Source organism: Humulus lupulus, chromosome X, assembly GCF_963169125.1.
Source record: "Humulus lupulus chromosome X, drHumLupu1.1, whole genome shotgun sequence".
Classification (NCBI taxonomy): Eukaryota; Viridiplantae; Streptophyta; class Magnoliopsida; order Rosales; family Cannabaceae; genus Humulus; species Humulus lupulus.
In genome coordinates this window covers 29,406,157-29,412,631 of record NC_084802.1, presented here as the reverse complement: position 1 = coordinate 29,412,631, position 6,475 = coordinate 29,406,157, and the positions used below count along the sequence as shown (strand labels likewise).

General features: G+C 46.7%; 1 non-coding gene across 1 annotated transcript; it reads left to right on the top strand.

The window, feature by feature from the left end:
- Positions 1 to 6,106: 6,106 nt before the first annotated feature.
- On the top strand, positions 6,107 to 6,213 carry LOC133807823 (small nucleolar RNA R71). Its single transcript, XR_009879714.1, has one exon. It is a non-coding gene; the product is annotated as a small nucleolar RNA R71 (small nucleolar RNA).
- The last annotated feature ends 262 nt before the right edge of the window (positions 6,214 to 6,475 follow it).

Genomic DNA, 6,475 nt, shown 5'->3' with positions numbered 1-6,475 from the left:
TGGCGCGCCTTAGGGTTTCCCCAAGGTCCGTTTGGGAAACGTTCCCAAGACCGTTCCAGTCTTATACGAGGAGGCCCGAGGCAAGTTGGATGTATCTCTGCCCGTAAGACGTCGCCATCCGAGTCACCCAGGGCTCCCCATCCGCACCAGTGGCACCTGGTTGGGTGAGGACGGACGACCCACTCGCCAAAACAGGAGGGGGCGCGGTGAAAGTGGAAAACTGAGGATCTGGTAGATCAGAGGGAGGCTCCAGAAGGTCGGCAAAATAATTCCCCGATGGTTCAGGGTCGAGAGGAGCCTGAGTGAAGGCGTCGTAGCCCTCAGGGTCAGGGCAAATACAACACCCCGGAATGTCCTGCTGGTCTTGTGAGTGAGGGGCTATGTCTGGATCATAGGAAGCACATGGAGGGCACCCCCCAGGAGATGGAGGCAGCTGGTGGGATCCCCCGCAGTCAAGGGGGGCTTCCTCCGGTTCCTCCTCATCCTCATCGTCATCCGGGCAAGGCTCAGCCAAGGTCCCCTTCATCTTCGCGGACCCAGAGATGGTCCACAATAACTTGGGGTCAGAGACAGGAGACAATTTATGGCGGTTCAGATTCTTTATGGTGAATAGGCGCACCGCCTTTTTCATAGCGGGGTCAGCGCTAAGGAACGCTCTCATGTCTCTTGCCTCCGACCCAACAACTATAGGTGCGGCGAATTGCTCTGCATAATACACGTCATGGTCGATATGAACGTAAGTCGCAAAACAGTAAGTTGTAAAAAAATAGAAGAGAGAAAGTGATGCGTAGGCTACTTACTGGGAGTGGCCCGAAAGTCCTCGCAGACAGAGAGGGGGCCTTCCACGAAGAAAAAGTCCTGCTTCCAGGACCCCGAGTTGGACACCGAGCCCTCTATCAAAGTGGCCTCGTTGTTGGCTTTTTGTAAATAGTAAAAGCCCTTGGACTTGGGAAAGGGCATGAGGTTGTAGAGGAAATGCACCTCTGTCGCCGTAGGAGCGCGTCTAAACAGCTTCGTAAATGCAATGAAAAGGCAGCTTAAAGTCAGCCAGCCATTGGGCGCCAGCTGAAGCGGGGCAAGGTCGAAGTAGTTGAGGACCGCGACAAAGAATGGGTGTAACGGGATGGTGCCACCCGCCTTCAGGATGTGCTCGCTGAGGGCCAAGAAGCCGGGCTTGGGACTGTCAGCCCGGCATGTCTCCCGAGGAGCATATAATGCATAATCTTGAGGGACACGATAGTTATCCACGATGTCCACCAGTTTGTTTTCAAACACACGCGACACCAGTTCGGTTGCTAGTAACAGAGCATCGTCCAGTTCATTAGAAGCCACCTGTCTTCGCACCCTCGGCATATCTGCAAAATCAAAAGAAAAATGTGAGGCAGAGACAAAACACTTAACCCTCCATTTTTTCTTCCCAGCAAGAGTCTTCCATCGAGGGAGCGACTGCGGAAGTGCTAAGCTAGGAAAAACCGAGACTAAGGGCTGAGGAGAAGCGGTAGCGGCTCCATGATCGTCAGCAGGCGAGGATGGGTTGGGGGGTTCGGGCGGAAGGTGTCCCTCCATAAACTCCAACTCCCACTGCAATTCAAAAAGGGTCATCCTAAGGCTCGCTACATGGTCAATAAGGTCTAGGGGGAAAGGTGCTCCATCTCCTCTCGACACCGAGTCAATTTCGCTCTCCACCACCCAAATTTTACGCCTAAGTTCAGCCATGTACTCAAGATGGTGGATACGGGCCTGCCTTAAGGAGTCATAGTCCTGGTAGGGGTTTTCCTCAGGGGACTCTGAATCTGAGGACAGGTCAATAAATTCAACCCCTGGAGGTATGTCGAACGGGCCGTCGCTGGCCATGAGACCTCGCCCCAAAAGCAAAAAGGGGTTCACGTGTAAACAAGGGAATGGCTACAAAACACAAAGGAATAGGCTTAATATCTCTGGATGCAGACGTCCTAAATGGCCCACTACAGGATATAAAAAAGGGGGGGCGTGCATATGGTCAAACCCACTACAAGCTCAGGCCAAGGTACCCTATCCCGAGTAACGCTAATTTGAACCCAACAAAAACAAGGGAAAAAGAGAATATACCTCAAGATGTAGAAATTGGAGGCTGTCGAGTCCAAAAAAAAGAGGACGAGGGCCAAAAGCACCAAATGGTTGAAAATACACGTCTGCAAAAATAGGCAAAAAGGATGTGTTAGCCTCCAAATAGACACACCAAAAAATTAGCTCATATGTAAAAAAAAAAAAAATGATGATGATGAGATGAAAAAATAAAATAAAGAAACCTATGACAAAAGTGAGGGTGTGGGGGATTGAACCCCTTACCTCTTCGAAGGAGTAAGGGCCTAGCTACCACTAAGCTAAGAGAGTAAGGTGTGAATAATGAGCCAAGCATGAGGGCCTATTTATAAGAGTCATGAAGAATAGTCTACAAGAGCACCTAAAGGTCCTCTCCTAGACTGGGGGGCAAGTGTGGACGCTCAATATTCCGCGCCCATAAAAGATCCAAGACGCGCCTAGGCACGAGGCCACCCTCGGCCATGCACGCGAGGCCCGTCTCAGCGTCGCGCCTCGCCCACGTGAGGCCCTTCTCGGCGTCGCACCACGCCCACACGAGGCCATCCTCGTCCATGCGCGCGAGGCCCGTCTCGGCGTCGCGCCTCGCCCACGCGAGGCCCTTCTCGGCGTCGCACCACGCCTACGCGAGGCCATCCTCGGCCATGCGCGCGAGGCCCGTCTCGACGTCGCGCCACTCCCACGCGAGGTCCATCTCGGTCATGCACGCAAGGCCCTTCTCGTGCTCATCCTTGGCCACGCGAGGCCCGGCGTCCCAGCGCCTTGCAAGCAAGGCCCGTGCCCAGGGGCGGACCCGTCTTCGCTCCACCTTGCACTCAGCCGCGACCATTACGCGCATCAAGGGTCCCATTCCTTATACCTTGAGACCCCAATGCTCAGAGGCTCCAGTACGAATCGAATGGAACCTACTTGTATGATCTAGTACTGGGTACGGCCACTAAGACCCTGTACATCAAGTACGGACACCCGTACCAGTGGGGTAGTGGGAGTGCTGGAATAAGAGTTGTGGCCCGTACGTCTACGGCCAGGAGTCAGAGTCGACACCACTACCACCTGCGCCACTATGTCTGTCCCCACTCCACTGACATGAGTACGGACAAGTAGGGGAGACATCCCCCTAACGCCTGCCCCTGTACTGGGTGCACGACCTCAGCTTCTGAAACCACTCTCCTGGCAGAGTACTTATGTACCACTTGGTCTCCTGGACCACCATGTATCCCAGGCCATCAGAGCCTACTATAAAAAGGACCCCTCTCCCACATGGGAGGGGGTTGGAAAATTTACTGTAGCAAGTGCTTGAGAGTGAATGAAAGATTGATTTCTCCATTGTTGTTCTATCATTGTTCTTGAGTTATTACTTAAATTTCTACAGCTTTTTTATTGACTATCTTTACTTGCTAATTTTTTCCAACTCAACTTAGTTGACGAGTTCTCACTGTCAACATATACATACATAAAGTAAAATTTGTAGAAAGAATATTAAATATAGTACATATATGTATATATATATATTAATATAGTATTATATATATCTGAATGACACCACGACCCATGTTTTTTCTCTGCCCAGATTTCTAACAGTTTGCCCAAGAATTTCTTCAGCAGCCCAACTTTGACGTAACTCTCTTTTTTTTTTTGGATATTTTTGCGGCCATTTTGCTGAAGCAAAACCTTCAGACTCCAACATGACTCTCAAAACAGCCTGTTTCTTGATTTCTCCATACCTGAAACACCAAAATACACCTAAAACCACTCCAAAACATCACAATAAAATGGAATTAACATTACAAAAAGTGAAATTAAAATAAAAATAACTATAATTAAAAACACTCATATGTATATATTTTTTTTTTTCTTTCTTTCTTTTATTTCTGATTGATTTTTTTTTCTTTTTTTTTCAGTACATTTTTATTCTTTCTTTCTTTGAGTTTCTTTACAAATGAATCCTCCAAAAACCATAGCAACCCAAACTTCATTTTTTTTCTAAGGATCTTTCAAGGAAACCGAGGTTTGGTATTGCTCAACCTCGCTTCCCCCAAACTTTGCTCCTTTCCTTGTTACCTTAAATGCTCTTCCCAAATGCTCATCATATAATTCCACTACACCATTGGGAAACACCTTGCTCACTAAGAACCCACCATCACACCTTGATTTCACTAGAGAGTTTGAGAAAAACACTCTATTCCCAACTTCCAACATTTGTGATTTAGGCTTGCTACTATGTTTCTTTTTCTTCGGTAGCTTTGGAGAATGCGATGGTTCTTCTTCCTTACTTATCCATGGCTCGCCACCTTTCTCAATTTCTTCAAAAGGGACCTTTTTCTTGACTCCATTGCTATACTTTCCATGCATCTTTTCAATTATCTTGAAGTTAGAAGCACTTATGGTCAAACAAGCTTCAACTTCATTAGGAGAGCGTATAGGATTAAAAACCTTGAATGTGACTTGTTTTTCTTGAGCTCGAATGGTGAGCTCTCCTTTTTCAACATCTATCAACATCCTCCCGGTGGCAAGAAATGATCTCCCCAAAATGATCGGTACATCCCTATCTTCCTCATAGTCAAGAATAATGAAATCCGCCGGAAAAATGAACTCGTCAACTTGTACTAGGATGTCTTCAATCTTTCCCTCCGGATGCACCATAGAATGGTCAGCAAATTGCAAGGTGAGTGTAGTTGGCCTTCCTTCTCCAATTCCCAACTTCTTAAAAATGGACATGGGCATCAAATTAATACTAGCTCCCAAATCACAAAGAGCTTTACCAACTTCTCGTCCCCCTATAGAAATTGGAATTGTGAAGCTGCCCGGATCTTTCAATTTAGGAGGAATTTTATTTTTCAATATGGCACTACAACCTTCAGTCAAAGCCACCATTTCAAATTCTCCAAGCCTCCTCTTCTTAGTTAAAATATCCTTCAAAAACTTCACATAGTTGGGCATTTACTCCAAAGCTTCCACCAACGGTATATTGATGTGAAGTTGTTTCAAAACATCCAAAAATCTTCATAATTGACCATCTTGTTGCTGCTTTTGAAAACGCTGAGGAAATGGTGGAGGTGGCTTGCTCATAGGCTTCTCTGTAGCATTTTGCGGGGGAATTGCTGCAGCAATTGCTTCAAGATCAGCAATTAAAATTTTTCATTTCACAGCTTTGTCTCCCTTGTCCACACTACTTTGGATTGAAGTGGGCTCGCTATTTCTAGTACAATTTTCCTCCGTCAATTCCAGGTTTTTACCACTCCTCAAGGTAACCGCCTTACAATGCTCCTTACCATCTTTCCTTGGATTTTCCGTATCACTAGGCAAGGTGCCTTGTGGTCTATTCCTTAGCTCATTAGCAAGCTGCCCCAATTGAATTTCTAGATTCCTCAAGGATGCCGCTTGACTCTAAATCACAGCATCGTTCTTGGCCATATATTCCTTCATTAAACTCTCCAAAAAGCTTGATTGAGACACTTGAGGAGAAGGTGGTTGAGCTCTTGGTTGTTGAGAAAACCCCGGTGGATATGTAGGCTTGTTTTGGATTGGTGCGCCACTTGAACTAGCTCCTTGACCCCCCCATGAGAAGTTTGGATGTTGCCTCCACCCCAGATTGTAAGAGTTCGAATAAGGGTTATGTTGGTTGGCATTTTGATTTCCCACATAACAAAATGAAGCGGGATTCGAAGGACAACTCTCAAATGCATGCCCATCTCCACAATAAACACAAGATACATCGGCAACTTGTCCCATAGCAGCTGGTTGTACCATTCCCCCCAAACTCATGTTCTTGAGAAGGTTAGTCATTGAAGAAACTTGAGCTGTCAAAGCTGTCAATGCATCAACTTCAAGTATACCAGCAACTTTTCGACTTGTTGAGGCTCTAACGTTGGACCATTGATAATTGTTGCTAGCTATCCTCTCCAAAATCTCATAGGCTTCATTGTAGGACTTAGAAAGAATGGCCCCATTGGCTGAAGCATCTAACACCATACGAGTGGAAGAATTGAGCCCATTGTAGAAAGTCTCCATTTGTATACAATGCGGAATCCCATGGTGTGGGCACTTTCTCAATAATTCCTTGAATCTCTCCCAAGCTTCACAGAATGATTCATCTTCCAGCTGCTGAAATGGCATGATTTCATTGCGAAACTTGGCATTTTTGGTAGGGGGAAAGTACTTCATCAAGAATTTCTTAGCCAACTCATTCCATGTAATCTCCGAGTCGGGAGGAAGGGTGTTGAGCCAAGCTCTAGCTCGATCCCTCAAAGAGAAAGGGAACAATTTCAACCTTAGGGCCTCATCAGTCACTCCTTGTAGCTTGAAAGAATCGCTCACCTCCAAAAATGAACGAAGATGAAGGTGAGGATCCTCAGTAGGAATCCCACTAAATTGACCCACTATTTGCAACATTTGG